Below are 18040 nucleotides of genomic sequence, written 5' to 3'. Positions count from 1 at the left end.
GACAAGGATTTTAACTGCAGGGGTTAAATACGCATAATATTTCATAATTTTCCTTAAGGGAAAATTTGTGGTGTATTTTTTAGTTATTTTGATGTACTTTCTAAGTATACATTTTTAGTATTACATGACTTCGATATTTTCATACTTTGACTAAGACTTGCTTACAATTTTGTCCAATCAAGTACCTGACAACAGCTTCTTGAAGTGTGGAGAGGTTTGAGTCACCCCATACAACTGACTCAGTGCACCTGCATTAATCTGGACTTGGGGATAAAAATGTCTGGGAATCTCTGAACAGTTGCCTGCATCTCACTTAATTTTATTGTGCAGTCATAACTGAATACTTAAATATCTAAATCTGTGTTATTTCACCCAAATGTGTTTCATTTACTTTTCTCTGATAGTAAAAATGTTTTACCCATAATGCTTCCATATCCATACATTATAAAAGGTTTCTGAGGTATAATTGGTATCCAAAATGCTGAGTATATTTAATGGATTTAATTTGATGAGTTTGGAAGTATGTAAACACCCATGATATCGTTACCTCTATTACATTTATTTTTATATTTAAGTGAGACATAGTATGCAAAACTTAATGTTACAGTGAAAAGGGGAGGTAGTACAAAACATTTATCTTAAAAGAATAATTGGTTGGACACTAGGAAAACTGTTAATTCCTTATTTCCAAAAATAGAGGTAGAGAATTTGAAACATCTCCTATCTGGGGGAGGGGGGAGTTGATGATATTGATTTGAAGAACTGAATAGTGACTTCTCCATACAATCATTTGAAACACTGACTCACCCTGTCCTACTTTCAAGAATGACACAAAGATCTGGTTCATGATGGTCTCCTGAGATCACGCATTGTCTTGCTTTGGTTTTCTATTGCTGCAGTCAAAATCTGTGACCAAAAGCAAGTCAGGGAGAAAAAGAGTTTATTTGGCTTACACTTCCATATCACTGTTCATAATCAAAGGAAGTCAAGACAGGAACTCAAACAGGACAGGAGCCTGGAGGCAGCAACTGAAGCAGAGGCCATGGAGCAGTGCTGGTTACTGGCTTGTTTCCCGTGGCTTGCTCAACCTGCCTTCTTATAGAACACAAGTCCGCCAACCAGCACAAGGATGGCCCCACCCACGTGGGCTGGACATTCCTACATCATTCATTAATTAAGAAAATGCCCCACAGGCTTGCCTACAGCCCAATCTTATGGAGGCATCTTCTTAATTGGGATTCCCTCCTCCCAGATGATGTTAGCTTGTATCAGGTTGACATAAAATTAGCCAGCACACCCCACCAACACCTATGGATTGAGAATTTAGCCAGGAGACAAATAGTCATTTTTATATTTTAAGAAACATGTTCAGGCTCCTATTCAATCCTTTATTGCTCCTCAATTTGTCTCTATCCCCTCCACAGCCTGATGGCCATACAGCCTCAAACAAGCTAATATTAAACTATTTCTCCATCAAACTCCTTTATTTAGAAAATCTGAGATAGGAACCTTTCATCAGGTTGATACTGCTTGCTTGGCCCAGGCTGGTAGCCAAGGCCAGGAAAGTGCAAGTAGGCCACAAGCTCACCTGCTTCCTCCCTCCACAGGCTCCCAGCACCAAATACCAACGAACCCTAGGATGACCTTCTCAGTAGTTTTCTTCATATGGTCAGCTTGTCACTGTACTCATGGAAATTTTCATCTGAAATACAGCACTGAGAACTCACTAAATAATGTAGAAGTAGAATTATTGTCATAGGAAAAAGAAAAATAAACCACATTAATTTATTATATAAAGAAACTTTACTATAATGATCTTTGCTTATACCCTGTACCTGGAATTTCAGGTTCAAATGCCAGCTCTACCTCTATAACCCTGACCTACTTCTTTTTTTTTTAATTTTTTTTTATTTTTATTTTGCAATACAATTCAGTTCTACATATCAGCCACGGATTCCCTTGTTCTCCCCCCTCCCACCCCCTCACCTTCCCCCCAGCCCACCCTCCATTCCCACCTCCTCCAGGGCAAAGCCTTCCCCGAAAACTGAGATCAACCTGGTAGACTCAGTCCAGGAAGGTCCAGTCCCCTCCTTCCAGGCCGAGCCAAGCGATCCTGCATAGGCCCCAGGTTTCAAACAGCCAACTCATGCAATGAGCACAGGACCCAGTCCCACTGCCTGGATGCCTCCCAAACAGATCAAGCCAATCAACTGTCTCACCCATTCAGAGGGCCCGATCCAGTTGGTGACCCCTCAGCCATTGGTTCATAGTTCATGTGTTTCCATTCGTTTGGCTATTTGTCCCTGTGCTTTATCCAACCTTGGTCTCAACAATTCTCGCTCATATAAACCCTCCTCATTCTCGCTAATTGGACTCCCAGAGCTCCACCTGGGGCCTAGCCACGGATCTCTGCATCCAGATCCCTCAGTAGTTGGATGAGGTTTCTAGCATGACAATCAGGGTGTTTGGCCATCCCATCACCAGAGTAGGTCAGTTCGGGCTGACTCTCGACCATTGCCAGCAGTCTGTTGTGGGGGTATCTTTGTGGATTCCTGTGGACCTCTCTAGCACTTTGCTTCTTCCTATTCTCATGTGGTCTTCATCTACCATGGTCTCCTATTCCTTGTTCTCCCTCTCTGTTGTTGATCCAGCTGGGATCTCCCGCTCCCCCAAGCTCTCTCTCCCTCGACTCTTGCCCTTCACTACCCCCACTCATGTCCAGGCTGTTCATGTAGATCTCATTTCATTTCTCTGTCATTGGGTGATCCCCGTGTCCTTTCTGGGGTCCTGTTTTCCACTGACCTACTTCTTTAATCTCTGACTTAATTCTGCAAAATGATAAAAGTAATAGTGCTGGCCACATAGATTGTAGTGAAAATTACCTAAAATAATTCATACAAAAATTTCGACCAATTATTATGCACATAATTGTCACTTGATACATATTATTTGTGGCTTCTATAGTTTCACTTCTGTCTTCAGACTTTCCATTAATATATGAAGCAATACTGACTTCCCAGTTCAAGACAACAAAGTAATTGAAATATTCATCCCAAATTCTCTCTTTTATTTTAGTCAAAGCATGATCTCTTCCTTTTGTCAAGTCATAGGGATGTGAAAATTCAAACACGGTCCCATGATGTCGTATCCTTCCAATGGGTAATCTACCCTTCTTATAAAATATGAACCAAATGGTATAGTATGGAGAAGCAGACCCCCCTAGCACACGTGAGAGGGGTGGCCAATCTGAGTATTAATTCTGATGTAAGCTTGTCCTGTCTCCATCTACAAACTGAATGATACTACATAGAATTCTTGTCGCTCAGAACCATCTTTCCTCCTGCTATTTTGAATATTTGTTTCTTCCTTGATGAAGGGTAAAATTTCATTGCCTTATTCATGTTCCTTGTCTGATATGTCTTATGCTCTTCATTACCATTCCTTAAATCAGTGATTGCCACTTCATTTAAACATCAATTCCTGTTTGATGATGATTATGGTGTTGATGTAGCCAAGCAGAGGAGTCCTTGATTAATCTGTCCATGTGTCAGATTGTTAGGGTCCATCTAATTGATTCCTAGATCATTCATTTTGATTAAGTTACCCAATAATCAGCCAAATTGACTCCTCTCCAGAATTCACTAGAACTTTTAGTTTGACTGAAGGACACAGCCAAAAGGCAACGAGGAAGTTAGACTTGACTTTTGTGTAGAGCACCAGAGCCAGCATCTCTCCCTTTCTCTATTTATGTTTAAATTATCTGACCTGAGACTGTGATAAATTCAGCAAGATTTAATTATTATTTTCATTGTTTAAATTTCCTTGCATTTAGATTTTTTTCTGTTCTATATTTTGAATATGGGACATGGGTGGTTTCAATATTGAATGATGATCATGTCTTGGTTCTGAATCATTGGTTAGATGATGGGCATTAGGGGCAGGTGAAGACAGCGGTTTTGTGACTTAAAATGCTGCCCCCGACAGTTTTCTCCTTGTCTCTTGAGTTCAGTTGTGAAATGTCATTTCATAAATTGCTTTGAATTTGTGAAATTACACTTAAAATACACATTAAATTTCAATGAGCTAAAATAGTTTTTCCTCTAGATAGATATAATTAAAATGGTATTTTATATCTAATAAATGCCTTTAGATATATTTTTTATTTCTTGAGAGAAATATAAATAAATCCTATGAAATCTGTCAAAAGGTCCTAAATGTACTCCTATATAAAATTATCAAACACAAGACAAATTCATTATTGTCTGTAGCTCAGACAAATCCTTGCTCAATGATTTTGCTGTCACATGTTTATGATTTTTCCTTAACAAATTTCAAAGTCTGAAAAATTTCAGTAAATTAATATTCATTTATGATCAATTTAAATTAAGATTGTGAATGAGGAAATTCAAACTTATATGCAATACTTGGAAGAATCCATCACGGTGTCTCTTGCTTAAAATAAAAAAAATAAGCCTTGTTATTATTAAAGTCCTATATGATGGAGGGAGGCTCAATTTAGGAGAAAAGTTTGATGAAGAGGAAATGAATGATAATGATCAGGAGGTATTGTACTGTGTAAACGTTAACAGTGTGCCTATCTTTGTTTGCTTATCATGCTCCACAGTGCAAACGAACAGCAGAACGGGGAACAGCACGGTGTGTTAAATTACTATGGCCGTGTCAGATAAGCGTGTGGTCTGATGTTTCAGTCTCTGCTGCCAGGCTTGCATATAACTCTGTGACCTGTTCTTCAGAGAGTGGAAGATAGGCTCTGGCCATTCTGTAATTCCTCCCCCTCTGATTGAGATAAACATGTTCATATTTTTCCCAGCTAATCCTGCTGCTTGGAAGATAACATTAAGCTGCATCTATGAGACATACAAAGATTTAAGATAACTGGACAAGCATAAAGCCATCTGCAATTTTATCTGCCCCTAGGGTCTTAGTGTCAGAAGTCTTTTAAGATGAAACTAGTTTATTTTGAGTTGATGTAAAAATGAATCCACAAGCCTAGATCCTCTAAGTCAGTAGTACAAATACGCTGTTATAGCCTTCAAAATGTAGAGGAAAATGTTATTTTTCTTTTAATGCTAATAATCAGCACTATTCAAGACAAAGTATATTATTTTCCCTGGCAATGGCCCCTGAGCATGAATTTTCTTTAAAGCTCCCAAATGATTTTGAAGGTGAAAAATGATTCGAGAACTATTCTATAGAGGTTTTGAGAATGGTGTGTTCAATTCTGGTCAGATGTAAACCAAGTGTCAGATTTCTTAAACATTATAAAATATTCTGAGTGGCTCAGGACTTGAATCAAAGATTCAAGAACAACAGTGAGTAATGCTGAACCAGTAACCAAAACCATAGCAACAAGGAAAAGCCCAAGACAATGACTTAATTGGCGAGTGCATCATGTATTCAAAGATTTAGTGCTAATCTCTACCAATCTTTTCAAAAACATTGAAAAAGACTGAAAACTTCCAAACTTATTTCACAATATGAGAATTACCTTGTTCCTGAATTCAGAAAAAGAAACTTTGGGAAAAGAAAATAGCAGATAATAACACCCATGATCATAACTACAGACATACTCAAGAAAAAGAAAACTCAAAAGCATATCTACCCCAGTGGACTTATCTATTGTAGGCAAGGGTGGCTCAGTAAATGGAAAGGAAAAGTGTGAGTAGAATGGAAAATAACAAGACCTAACATAGTTCCCCAATTAAAATGTCTCATATCCTATGAATGGAAGACATTCACCAGAAAAGAACAAAAGACACATATAACAAAACCCACAATAAGCATCATAGCCAATGGTGAAAAATCTACAAGACTGTTCTCCAAAATTGGGAACGTAGGGTGCCTTTCTATTCTTGAAATGGTCATGCTACTCAGAACACTACAATCTGTCATTTGTTGTCTTCAATGTTATCTTCCCTAGAAGTAGAAAACAAAACTCTAAAACTCATAATTATCCATGGAAGACATTGAATATTCAACAAAAGTGTGTTGAGGAAGACAAAGCCACAGGAATCATGCTACCTGATTTCAGAACATAAATTGAAGAAACAATTGAAAAATTCATGTGGAAGCCCATAAGACCCCCCAATCATCTAAACAGTCCTAAACAATAAAACAAAAAAAAAATGCTATATGTATCACCATTCCTGATTTCAAGTTATTCTCCAGAGCCTTAGTAGTAAAAAAGCCAGGTACTGGAACAAAAAACAGATATGGGTCATGGGAATAGAATTAAAGACCTAGACATAAGTCTACACACCTACAGCCACCTGATTTTTGACAAACATGCAAAAAAAGATACATTGGAGAAATAACAGCATTTTTAACAAATGAATGGTGCTGGGAAAATAGACTGTGTCGATGTGAAAGAATGAAACTTGATCCTTTTACTCTGCACACAAATTGAATACAAAGGAATCCAAATCCCAATATTAGGTCTGCACCTCTGAAATTTCTAGGGTAGGATACAGGCCCTGGTAAAGACTTTCTAAGTACAACTCCAGTTACTTAGGAAATAGGACCCAAAATCAACAAGTCATATTTCATGAAATTAAAAAGCTTCTGTACTACAAAGGAGTCTGTTAAAAAGACTGCAGAAGAAGCCTAGAAAAGAGGGAAAAAACCTTGCCAGCTTTGTATCTGAAAGGATTAGTGTCCAGAATATACAAAGAACCTGCCACCCCACCCCACTCAAAAAAATTTAGACACCAAGAAAATAAACAACCCAATTAAAAATGGGCTATGGAAATAATATGAGAGTACTCAAAAGAAGAAGTAGAAATGGCCAAGAAATATTTTAAAGTATATATGGGTTTTACATCCTTAGCAGCATGGAAACGTAAGTTAGAGCTGCTCTGAGGTCCCATTTTTACCCCAATCATAATGGCTAAAACTAAGAAAACATAAGGTGAGGGTGTGGGAGCAACGAACTCTTATACACTGTCTGAAGAGTAAAAATGGGTGTAGCTTCTGTGGAAGTTAGTGTGGTGGATCCTCAAAATCTAGAATTACTTCTACCATATGAATCAGCTAGACCACTCATGAGCATATACCCAAAGACTCTATTTCCCTACTACAGAGACCCTTGCTCATCCATATTCACTGAAGAACAACACCTAGGACATGGAAACAGCTTAGATGTTCTTAAAATGATAAGCAGTTAATAAAAACTTGGTACTTGTATACAATAAAATTGTATTCAACTGTAAAAAATGAAATTATGACTTTTTGAATAAATAGATATAACTGAAAAGCATTATACTGAGGGGGGTGAACCAGACCCAGAAAGACAAATGGTGCGTGTTTTCACACATTATGGATCCTATCCTTGAATCTTAAACGTTGCATGCTTAACTTTGAGTACCTATAGAATTCAGGAACCTAAGAAGAAAACCTGGTAGAAAACATGTAGGAAAATTTGTTGGCATTAATCAGAACAATGACTTTTTTGATATGGCTCCAAAAATATAGCCAACAAAGACAGAAAGAGAGTAAACAGATTGCATCAGACTACTGTTACACAGTTACATAAAGCATAATGGGGGAGCCTAAGGCAAGAAGGAAATAATTTTAAGTCATATATCTAATAAGAATTAATATCCAACACATCCAGAAACTAATTGTGGTAGTTTGAATGTTTTTGGCCCCCATAATCTCTTAGGGAGTGGCTTTGTTGGAGTGAGTATTGTCTTGCTAGAGGAAGTATGTCACTGTGGGGGTGGGCTTTGAGGTTTCTTATACTCAGGATCCCGCCCAATGTGTTAGTTTGACTTCCTGTGCCTGCAAGATGTAGGACACTGGTTCCACCAGCCTCATATCTGCCTGCATGCTGACATGCTCCCTGTCATGATGATAATGGACTGAATCTCTGAAACTGTAAGTGAGCCACCCCAATTAAATGTTTTCATTTATAAAAGTTGTCATGGTCATGATGTCTTTTCACAGCAATATAAAACCCTAACTAAGATACTAATAAATAAACAAATAAATAGCAAGCGATTGAATAATCCACTTAAAAAATATGCAAAGTACCTGAATCAACATTCTCAAGAGAAAAAATACAAGTGGTCAGCAGGTATATAAAAAATGTTCAATGCAAGCAATTATGCAGAAACTAAAACTTAAAACCATGATTGTGATATCAGCTGTTTTAATAATCCAGTAATCCTACTTTTAATGAAGTCTGCACCTCAAGAACACATCTGCCCTCTTCCACTTTCATTGCAACATTATTTTTTTTATGGTAAATACAGCATAAAATCAATCTAACTACCTACTGATGGATGGATTAAAAAAAAGTATCTTTCCACCAATCTAAATGGTGTATTATTCAGATTTTAAAAGTTGCTAGCATTTATGGCCTGTGAGACATGCTAATATCTGCCTACTATCTCACTTCTTTCTGGAACTTAAGTAAATGGAAGTCATCAGAACAAGTCTTTGTATGGTGGCTTTCAGCAGCTGGAAGCAAGAGAAAATGAGTAGGTATTGGTCAAGGATGCAAAGTTTCAGTGATATGTGATGAATACATTCTGGGTATACTATGTACAATGGGTGACTAAGCTAATAATGCTGTACTGTGTACTTGCAAATTTCTAAAAAAGAATAAATAAACAAAAAAAAAACCTTTAAAAGAGGTGATGGCTGTGCCAATTAGTTGGACAGTCATAACTATTTTATAATAGACACATATGCCAAACATCTTGTACATATTAAATGTTCATCAGTTTTACTACATATGTGCATGTGTGCAATAATAATACTGCAAAAATACAATGAGTTTATCCCTCCCACATCAATCACTAATTAAGATAATTCCCCACAGTCTTGCCTACAGGCCAATGGGCCAATCTTGGAGATGGGTTTTCTCAATTGTGGTTCCTTCTTCTCAGACAAACTTAATCTTGTGGAAATTTGACAAAAAAAGCAAACAAACACAAAAAGAGCAGGGCAGGAACGTAGTCTAGTGCTAGGGAAAATACCTTGAGTGAGGCTCTTCCACTGTCAACTGAAGATTGCTAAGGGTTGTGCTTTCCTACAGTGGAACATTCAGAGACGAGGTCCAGTGGCATCTCTCAGCACCATCACCTGTAGCAGCTGTACCATCCTGATTTTGATGGAATTTCTACTCCTAAGTTTTTCAAATAATCTCAAATCATTCAGTTCTCTCTGCTGCTTCCTCATTATTACAAGAGGAAAAAGTTCCACTTGTTAAGTCAGAATCAGGATTCTGGAATGAATCTTTTATTCTGCACATATCATTACCATAGCATATTTTAGTCTTGAGCTAAAATTTACAGATTTGCTGTTGCTGTTCATAATTGCCTGGAAATGAACAGAAATACATTCTTTTTAAAAAGTTATTTCAGATAATTAACATGAAACTGACTTCCTCTACAGTTGAAAACAGTTGCCATGAGGAATACTGCTAAAACTTTAATTACAATTAAGGACTTTGGGGGTTGTCTATAACAGTTAAAGAATTTAAAGGATTCTGGGGATGAATTCAGTTCTTATAATGTGCCTGTAGAATAGTGGTTCTCTACCTGTGGGTCGTGACCCCTTGGGATCCATCAAACCTTTTACAGATGTTGCCTAAGACCACTGGCAAACACCGATGTTTTCATTACAATTTGTAGCAGTAGCAAAATTACAATTATGAAGTTGCAACAAAAATAATTTTATGGTTGGGTATCACCAATACATGAGGGATTGTATTAAAGTGTTGCAGTGTTGGGAAGGTTGAGAACCACTGCTATATAAAACAAAATAGAGATATTCCATTGGATCTTATACATACTTTCTACTCATTATTCACTCATTCAGATATATAGATACATATTACATGGTATGCACATGTAGCTAATACATACAAGAAACTGTGTAGATGCTAAAAGCAGTGCCATGGAAAAATATTTTATTAGATAATTTTCTCTAGAACAACAGAACCAATAGAATACACACACACACACACACACACACACACACACACACACACACACACGGAGTTCATTTGGTTGGCTTACCTAATAGGGATAGTAGTGCAAAAATGAATACTGTGTACTATAGAGGATCATTTTGTGGAACTATAAACCTCAATGTTCCAAGCCCAAGGTTGAAGCTCTAGTACTCTGTATCAATGAATTGCTCATATTATTCACACAGAAAGGCCAAAGAGGATAGAGTTTAATGATCTCAGTGATGGAAGCATCCAAAGGCACTTGTTCAGGGAGATGGAAGGTTGAGCACCAGCTTTCCTTCTTCCAGTGTTTTTCCACACAAGCCACCCATATTAGAAGATGCTTTCCAAATCCTTGCCGGGACTTCTACCCTCAGTTGTGCTTCAAATATCAATCCTCTCTGGAAATGGTCTAAAAGACACATTCAACCAGGTGGTGGTGGCACACACCTTTAATCCCAGAACTCGGGAGGCAGAGCCAGGCGGATCTTTGTGAGTTTGAGGCCAGCCTGGTGTACAGAGCGAGCTCCAGGAAAGGTGCAAAGCTACACAGAGAAACTCTGTCTCGAAAAACAAAACAAAACAAACAAACAAACAAAAAAGACACACCCAGAGCTATGTCTCATATGATGGGTAATTCTGAATCTGGTCTAGTTCACAGTGATAATTAACCATCACAATAATGCTATACTGAAATAATAAAGAAATGAATACTATTGGTTAGTAATTATAAAATTAAGGTACAAGGATAGAGATTAGCAATTCTTTTGAGTAAACTAAACCTTCCCTATAGAAATGACTTTGGACATAGTCTTGGAGACATAAGAAGACAAATTATATACTCCTCTAAAAGCTATTGAAGAGGAATATCTAAAAATGACAAGCATGAAGATCTGAGGCAGAGGAGTTCTTAGTGTTTCGGAGGAAGAAACGTTGAAGTAAGAATGTGGAATTGGTGCATGCAAAGGAATATATGGGTAGAAGGATGCTCTCCTCATATCACAAGGAATAAAATCAGCTCTCTTCTCTTCTTCTATACTGTGCACTCTGACCTTGATAGCCAGCAATTGATGAAAACCTAGAGCTCCTAAGTTGTTTTGACAGTCTAAACAGGAAGAAGCTGTACTGCAGGGGATGCAGCGGCCATCATCACTCTCCTTCTGTCTTTCATCTGTGCCTTCCATATAAAGCCAGAAGATACCTTATTCTGTAGAGCTGCACATCCCCAGCTACAGAGAACAGTGGGAACTAGATCAGAGTAGGAAGAGAGGCAAGCAGAAACTAGCACACGCTGTGAGCCTGTGCTTCATGCATATTTTATGGGGCCTTTACTTCAGAACCAATTACAGCAGTAGTAGTTAACAAGAACCAAATAAGTATCTAAGAATGTTACACGTGAGGAGTCAATAGGATTCCATTCATTAAAAATTCAAATGCCTATGAAGCTCCAAGGCAATTTAAATATTTTTAATCCACTACCTAAAAGATGGGCTTATGTGCCTGCAATTAGTTATCTTTTATTCTACAATGATCTGTATCTAGTATATTACTTGAAGATATCCCCATGCTGGTCAAGCCTTGTGTTGTCTATTGTTCTTTATATTGGACCACCAGTACAATACAAAAGGAAAGTAAATTAATTAGCTTTCATTTTCTAGACTTAAAGTTCAGGTAAAATAAGAAACTCCCCTCCCTCTGGCAGTAACAGGGGCAATATTACTGCATACATAATAGATCAGCAGGAGTCATCAATACAGTCATGGTGACTTTCTTTCAAAAACAAGTCTCCACATCCCAGAGCAGGATCACTAAAAACACAGGGGAAAAAAAGTGAAAACTGGAATTTCAGAGTGACAATTATTGTCAGTCTACTTCCAATATCAAAGATGCCCAGTATTTTAAAATCCAATGGAACGTTTGATTCAGAAAGGGCTTACTGGTAAAAATCCAACGATCTTGACCGACTCTTATCTTACAAAAAGTAGAATTTTAAAGTTGGAAGGAAAAACAAACAACAAACCCACAAATGTCACTGATTACCCTCTACCAACATTTCACTAAGAAGGACGTAAAGCTCGAGCATCTGGTTTATGTTTCACACTAATTAGCAGAAAGGCAAGTCTTAGATCAGCCTTCTGAGAAGTGAAAACTGAGATGGGAAACCAGGGGGCCTCAAACTCAAGGAGAGAGGGTGTTCCCTGTGGGGAAGCCCTGAGAAGACTTTCCTACGTTTGAATGAGACATGCAAGGAAATGGAAAAGGCCCAGCCAAGACTGAGGTCACACGGAAATCTAAACTCGACTCCATCCATGTTTCAGAACAAAAAGGAAACTGCAGAATAGACCGCCCACTCAGGAAAAAGGGCTGAACTCACATTAATTGGACACAGGATGTGGGCCATCTAGTGCTGAGGAGAGGCATAACGTTCTGTGTGAGGTGGCTCTCGGGAAGACATGGATCTGTATTAGTCATTGTTACCGTGGAAAAACACTTGACAAAATCATTTTAAAGAAGGAAAGGTTTACTTTGTTAACTTATTAATTAAAGACACAATAATACGATCTTGTGGTAGCGGGTCACATTGCATCTGCAGTCAGGAAGCAACGAGAGATGAATGTCGGTGTTCGGGGCTTTCTCCGTTTTATTTAGGACAGGATCCCATCCCTTACAGTGGTGCTATCCACGTTTAAGGCGAGTCTCTCACCTTAGTTGACCTAATCTAGGAACTCTCCCACAGATATATCTTGAGCTTTGTCTCCTAGGTTATTCTAGATCCCATGAAGTTGACAATTAAGATTAACCATAACAGAGTCATTCATAGGTGACTCTGAAACTGAACAGTGGAGCACCAATTTTGTAATGTGCTTCCAAGGCATCTTCCGTGGACTCAAACACTGAATGTCTTCAGACTTCACCACACTTAGAAAGATCGCATGTCCTGTTGTCCACAGAAACCTGGAAAGGAAGCAAAAAGTTTGGACAGATTATTCCCTGCTGCCCCCTTGGTTCTTTGGACTGTTCAGGTTGGTGAGATGCCGTGTTTAGTGTCCCTTCAAATGCTAGCACACTGTTTGCCACGCTTCATTAATTTGTGTTCTAGAATTACTATGGCTTTGAGGATTGTGTTGATAGTGATACATCTAAAATTCACCTTCTAAGTGCCCAGTCTACTACTTCTTCCTCACAGAAGGCATTAAACAAAATATTTAGACGAAACAAATCCATTTAACAATAACACTGAAAATGTAAGGATAATGGAAATGGAAAGCTAGATCACAGGAGGAGATTCAAATAATCACATACCTTAAACAATAAAGTCTGTGAATTCATGCTGGAGGACCTAAGTAGGTCACCTAATTGCTTGCTTACTGTGTTGTTGGATATGATGCATGATAAAGCAAGGCGGGGAGAAACAGTATGAGTTCCAACTCCATACCAACAGAGAAAAGAACAGTTACAAGAGACCCTTGCCAGCCACATCCAAAACAGCAGTGTTATCCTCAGAGCCGTGAGAAGTGAAACAGCCAACTACAGCTGATGTCTGACGATCAGAAAGAAACGTTCCCTTTGCAGAAGACTAAAGACTTTAATCCATAGACAGATTTGCTCAAAATGCCAAAGGACCAAGCTAACTAGTTCAAGAATAATGTATGGAGTGAGCTTTAAAAATGAGTCAACTGTAGTATAAAGTCTATGAGAGATGAGACAACATTAGCAGGAAACAGTAAGAGATTGGAATATTGTTGACTTAACTGTTTTATCAGCGATGTATCTTGTCTTGGATGTAGTATTGTAAATTATACAGTGATAAATAAATAAAATAACATTTTAAAACAGCTTTTGTTCTTCTTCATTTTGGTGAAACACAAAAAATAAATAGTTTATCCAAATTAAATGTTTAACTCCATTTCTTGCAGGTTCCAGCTAGACTTTTTCTGGGTATTTTCAACAATTCTCTTCAATAAATATTTCAAAGAAATCTAAATAATTTTATTATGTTTGTTTTTTAGATGTTCAAGGGAATTTACCTAGAACATTCGTTTTCAGAGACATTTGCCAGTAAATTAAGAATTTTGTCTTTCTTATGTGAAATCTTACTACATTAACTAACCTAGTTTAGAAACCACGACCCAGGAACATTTAGACTTGACCTTTTGTCAATAGCAAGCAAAGAGAATCCAGTTCCACACTGCTGCCCTCAGCAGCCAGAGGAGTACCCATAATCTTTTAGGGACCTTAACTGAGGAAAAACCAGGATTCCTGCCTTCATTATAGAAAAGAATTTCAGACTAGCAAGTATGAAGCGGAGTTGGAGTTTTCACTAAAGATGTTTTGATATTTTAATATAGACTTTAAGCAAGAGGGTTAAGAGAAATAGTGGTACTCAGAAAGATATACTTGTGGTATGGGCTCCTCTAGGGAAAGTCGTGGCTAACTGTCTTACATAAGTCGCATATCATTGTGTGGTTCTCACATTACATATTCAGATTATAAGGCATAAACAGAGAGAAGCCACTAGAATTGCACAAGGTGTTTAGTTACATCCTTTCTCTACAAATGGGTGTTTGGTGACATTTCTGGAACATTGAATGTTTACAGCAGGGCAAAGAAGAAGGTTTTAACTGGTTGCTAATTGTGCTGGAAGCTTGCTTTTTGCCTGCAAGAGGTTTTAAGAGAATTCAGACAGATTGCTGAGTGAGGGACTTTTGCCTTTTCATATCTCCTCACTTCTCCTTGTCCTCCTAACTAGCTTCATTTTGATTTGATTCTAGAATTCTCTACAAAACCTGGTAGTTTGTGAGAAATTTTGAGATTTCCCCCCCTCTCCTTTTGCTAATAAAGGATATATTTGAAAAGACATCTAATAGCAAATTCAATGTATTAGTAATTACAACTCAGTTTCTGGTATCAGTAGGATTCAAAACCCTGAAAATCCCTTTCTCTCTGGGCCCCCTCTCTCTAAACCCAGGTTTTTCTTCCTTGAATTCCTCCAGGCTAGAAAGTACATCTGTACTGAACAAGGATTGCACATGGTCTTAATATAGCCAAATTATGCAGGCCACAGAAAAATTAGTTTACAAAAGAAAGAAAACCATCATTCAAGAAAACTTTTCCTCCCTTGCATGACACAGTCAACATGCCAAGCAACATGGATTGGGGTAATAGGCTTTACTAGTAAAAACTGATGAAAATAAATAAATAAATGCAGTGAAAACTGTACCACTCAGCAAACTTATGTATAATTATGTTCATAATATTTAGTGTATAGCACTAAATAAATCCATTCCCAATATCTGCGGCATCATTCACTTTTTTAAATTTGTTCATAATTAAATTATAATTTAGGCCAGCCCATTGCAAAGAGATGTGAGTGAATGCAAGCAGTCTTTAGAAAAGGTCTGTCCCTCACTTCTGCTGCCCTTTGAAGAACATCAAAGCACCATAAGAATGGATATGAGTCACCCTGGTACTGCATTGGAAATCCAGCCCAGCCTAGCACCAACTATCATCAGCTCTGGGTAAATTCAGGGGGACTGCAGAAACTCAATAAGCATTTGCTTCCCTACTTTTAAAAAGGAGTTATAGCAATAATAATTACTTCACCAGGCATTAGTGAGGACCTAATGAATTAACATGAGCAATATTCTCTGCCCCGTTCCTAACACACTTCAAATAATCAACAAATAATGGCTCTTTATCATGTTGGAAAGGACACAGTCCAATATTTTCAGTGTATGGTTCTCTGTTAACAAAATATGACAGTGTAACTCAAATTCAGTGGAAATTATCTTACCCATGGAAGCTTGCTATTTGTGGTTTAAAAAGAAAATGATTCTTCCTTGTGTTTGCACTTTGCGTTATCTCCTATAATGTTGCCAAAAACGTACAAACTTCTTTTCACATTATACAAGTTTTCCCATCAACTTCCTGCTCCCAAGCCACATTCAAGCTTTACCTGCACTACTCACCCCTCCACAAAATCGCACATGCTCATGTCCTGGGCCTGAGTCATTTCCTCTGTCTGGGTGGCTCTCACTTTGCCATATTTTACTTCCTGCCAAATTGTATGACCCAGCTCAAGCACCTTTTCTTGTAATTTTTAACAGTGCTTTCAGAATCATAGGCAAAAATACTTAGTCTTTCTTCTGCACTTCAGTTATAACATCAAAACACGAAAGTGTGTGTTTCCTCCATGTCTGCCTCTAGTATGTGCCGTGTAAACCTACCGTAAGCATGGACATCATCGTGATTGCCCCTTCCTGAGCATGGAACACACTGCTCTTCCATGTACCTGCTTAGTAACATCTGATGTGATGAGTTAATTAAAGACTAAAGGAGTTCATTGCAACTTACCAGTCTATGGCTCTACCTTCATCCCAACTATTATTACCTCCTGGCTGTTTTCTCCACATTCGTCTGCTTTTACTATCTAGCTCCAGACTCAGCTAGATTCATGTTTCATGTAGCCAAATCTTCCCATCCTTTTCAAAGTAAATCCAAAGTCATTATAATTCTACCATTCTGGACCTCCCATCTGATGAACCTCAGTTCTTTTAACCATGACATCACTCCACTCTCACTGGCCTCCTCCTTAAGGCAGCACACCCATCATGCACTTGCTTCAAGGCCTTTCCACTTACAATTGTCTCTGCCTGACAAACTCTTCACTCATATATTTGTGCATCAACATACTTTATTTAATTTCTTTCTCTAAGGTTGTGTCAATGCACTGTATAACTTTCTCAGGTCACTTTATATAATATAGTCCATCAACTACTATACCCCAACTCTATTCATACATTTATTATCCTTTGTTTTTCTTCTCAAGCTTGCTTGTAGACACTACGTATGCTTTTCATGTGTTAGTTTTTTGTCTTTACTAATTATACATAAACATTTAGTAGGTATGCATTAAATTAATTCAGCATTATTACAGGATATTTTCTTTTGATCTAACAAAGTTTTGAGTTGATTTCTGCTATACTTATTAACATTTATTTTGACAACAGAAAAAAACATGAAATGGAGCAAAAAGAAATATATAGAAGCAGAGCCACCCTTACTTAGGAAGTTACTGACTATAGTAGGAGGCCAATAGTCCTCAGAAAACAAAATAATCAGTTGGTCTCGGGTTTTGTTTCTGTGCACATCCCCTCCCCTATTCATGGCATACACCTCTATCATTTCAACTAATCAATCTTTCATTCTCTCTTAATGTAGAAAGCATTTTTATGGAGACCCATTCTGCTCAGTAGCCTTAACTTCTTCATTAAACACTAGAGGAACATCTAACTGTGTCCCCCAGTAGAGACTTCGCAGGAAGCATCCGATTTCACGCATACTAAATCCTGAGAGGATTTGAATTTTGCTAGAGATTAAAGTCTTAAAATAGAAAACTAAAGTTCTGCTCTGGATTATGAAGCTGCAGCAGGAAGGAGCGTGAGCTGACATTTGCTTGTTACATTTGTTAACCCTGAAACTACATTCCCCAGACCATCTTCTCAGGTGCCAGCTGTGCAGCAAAAGAGAAAACTAATTAACCTTCTCAGGAGTTGAAACCTAGCTTTCGGTGAACATCTTCAAGAGTGTTGAGCACTCAGTGGACACTATACAAGCGTGTATTATTTCTTTACATTAAATTGAGGATTTTCTGGCTCATTGGAAATATAATAAACTTTCAATGAACTTTTTATAAGAATTATACAGTTACAATTGTATTAAACTAAACAGTTTCCTTGCAATTCCTCCCATTATTTTTGTGGTCATAGAATTTCGTGTAAGTATCTATTTATGGAGAACACAGTAAAATTACAACTTTTACCCCTTGAAGTTATAAAAGAATTTTAATGTAAATTTGAAATTCCTTTGTAATAGCAAGGTGTGGTGGTGCATGCCTTTAATTCCAGCACTTAGGAGGCAGAACCAGACAAATCTATAATTCTAGGACAGCCTGGTCTAGGGAATGAGTTCTGGGACAGCCAGAGCTACACAGAGAAATTCCTTCTTGAAAAATAAAATAGATTAAAAAGAAATAAACAAATAAAGAAAGAAAGAAAAGAA

This window comes from Peromyscus eremicus, chromosome 3 (genome assembly GCF_949786415.1).
Source record: "Peromyscus eremicus chromosome 3, PerEre_H2_v1, whole genome shotgun sequence".
NCBI classification, from domain to species: Eukaryota; Metazoa; Chordata; class Mammalia; order Rodentia; family Cricetidae; genus Peromyscus; species Peromyscus eremicus.
This window is presented reverse-complemented; position numbering follows the sequence as displayed.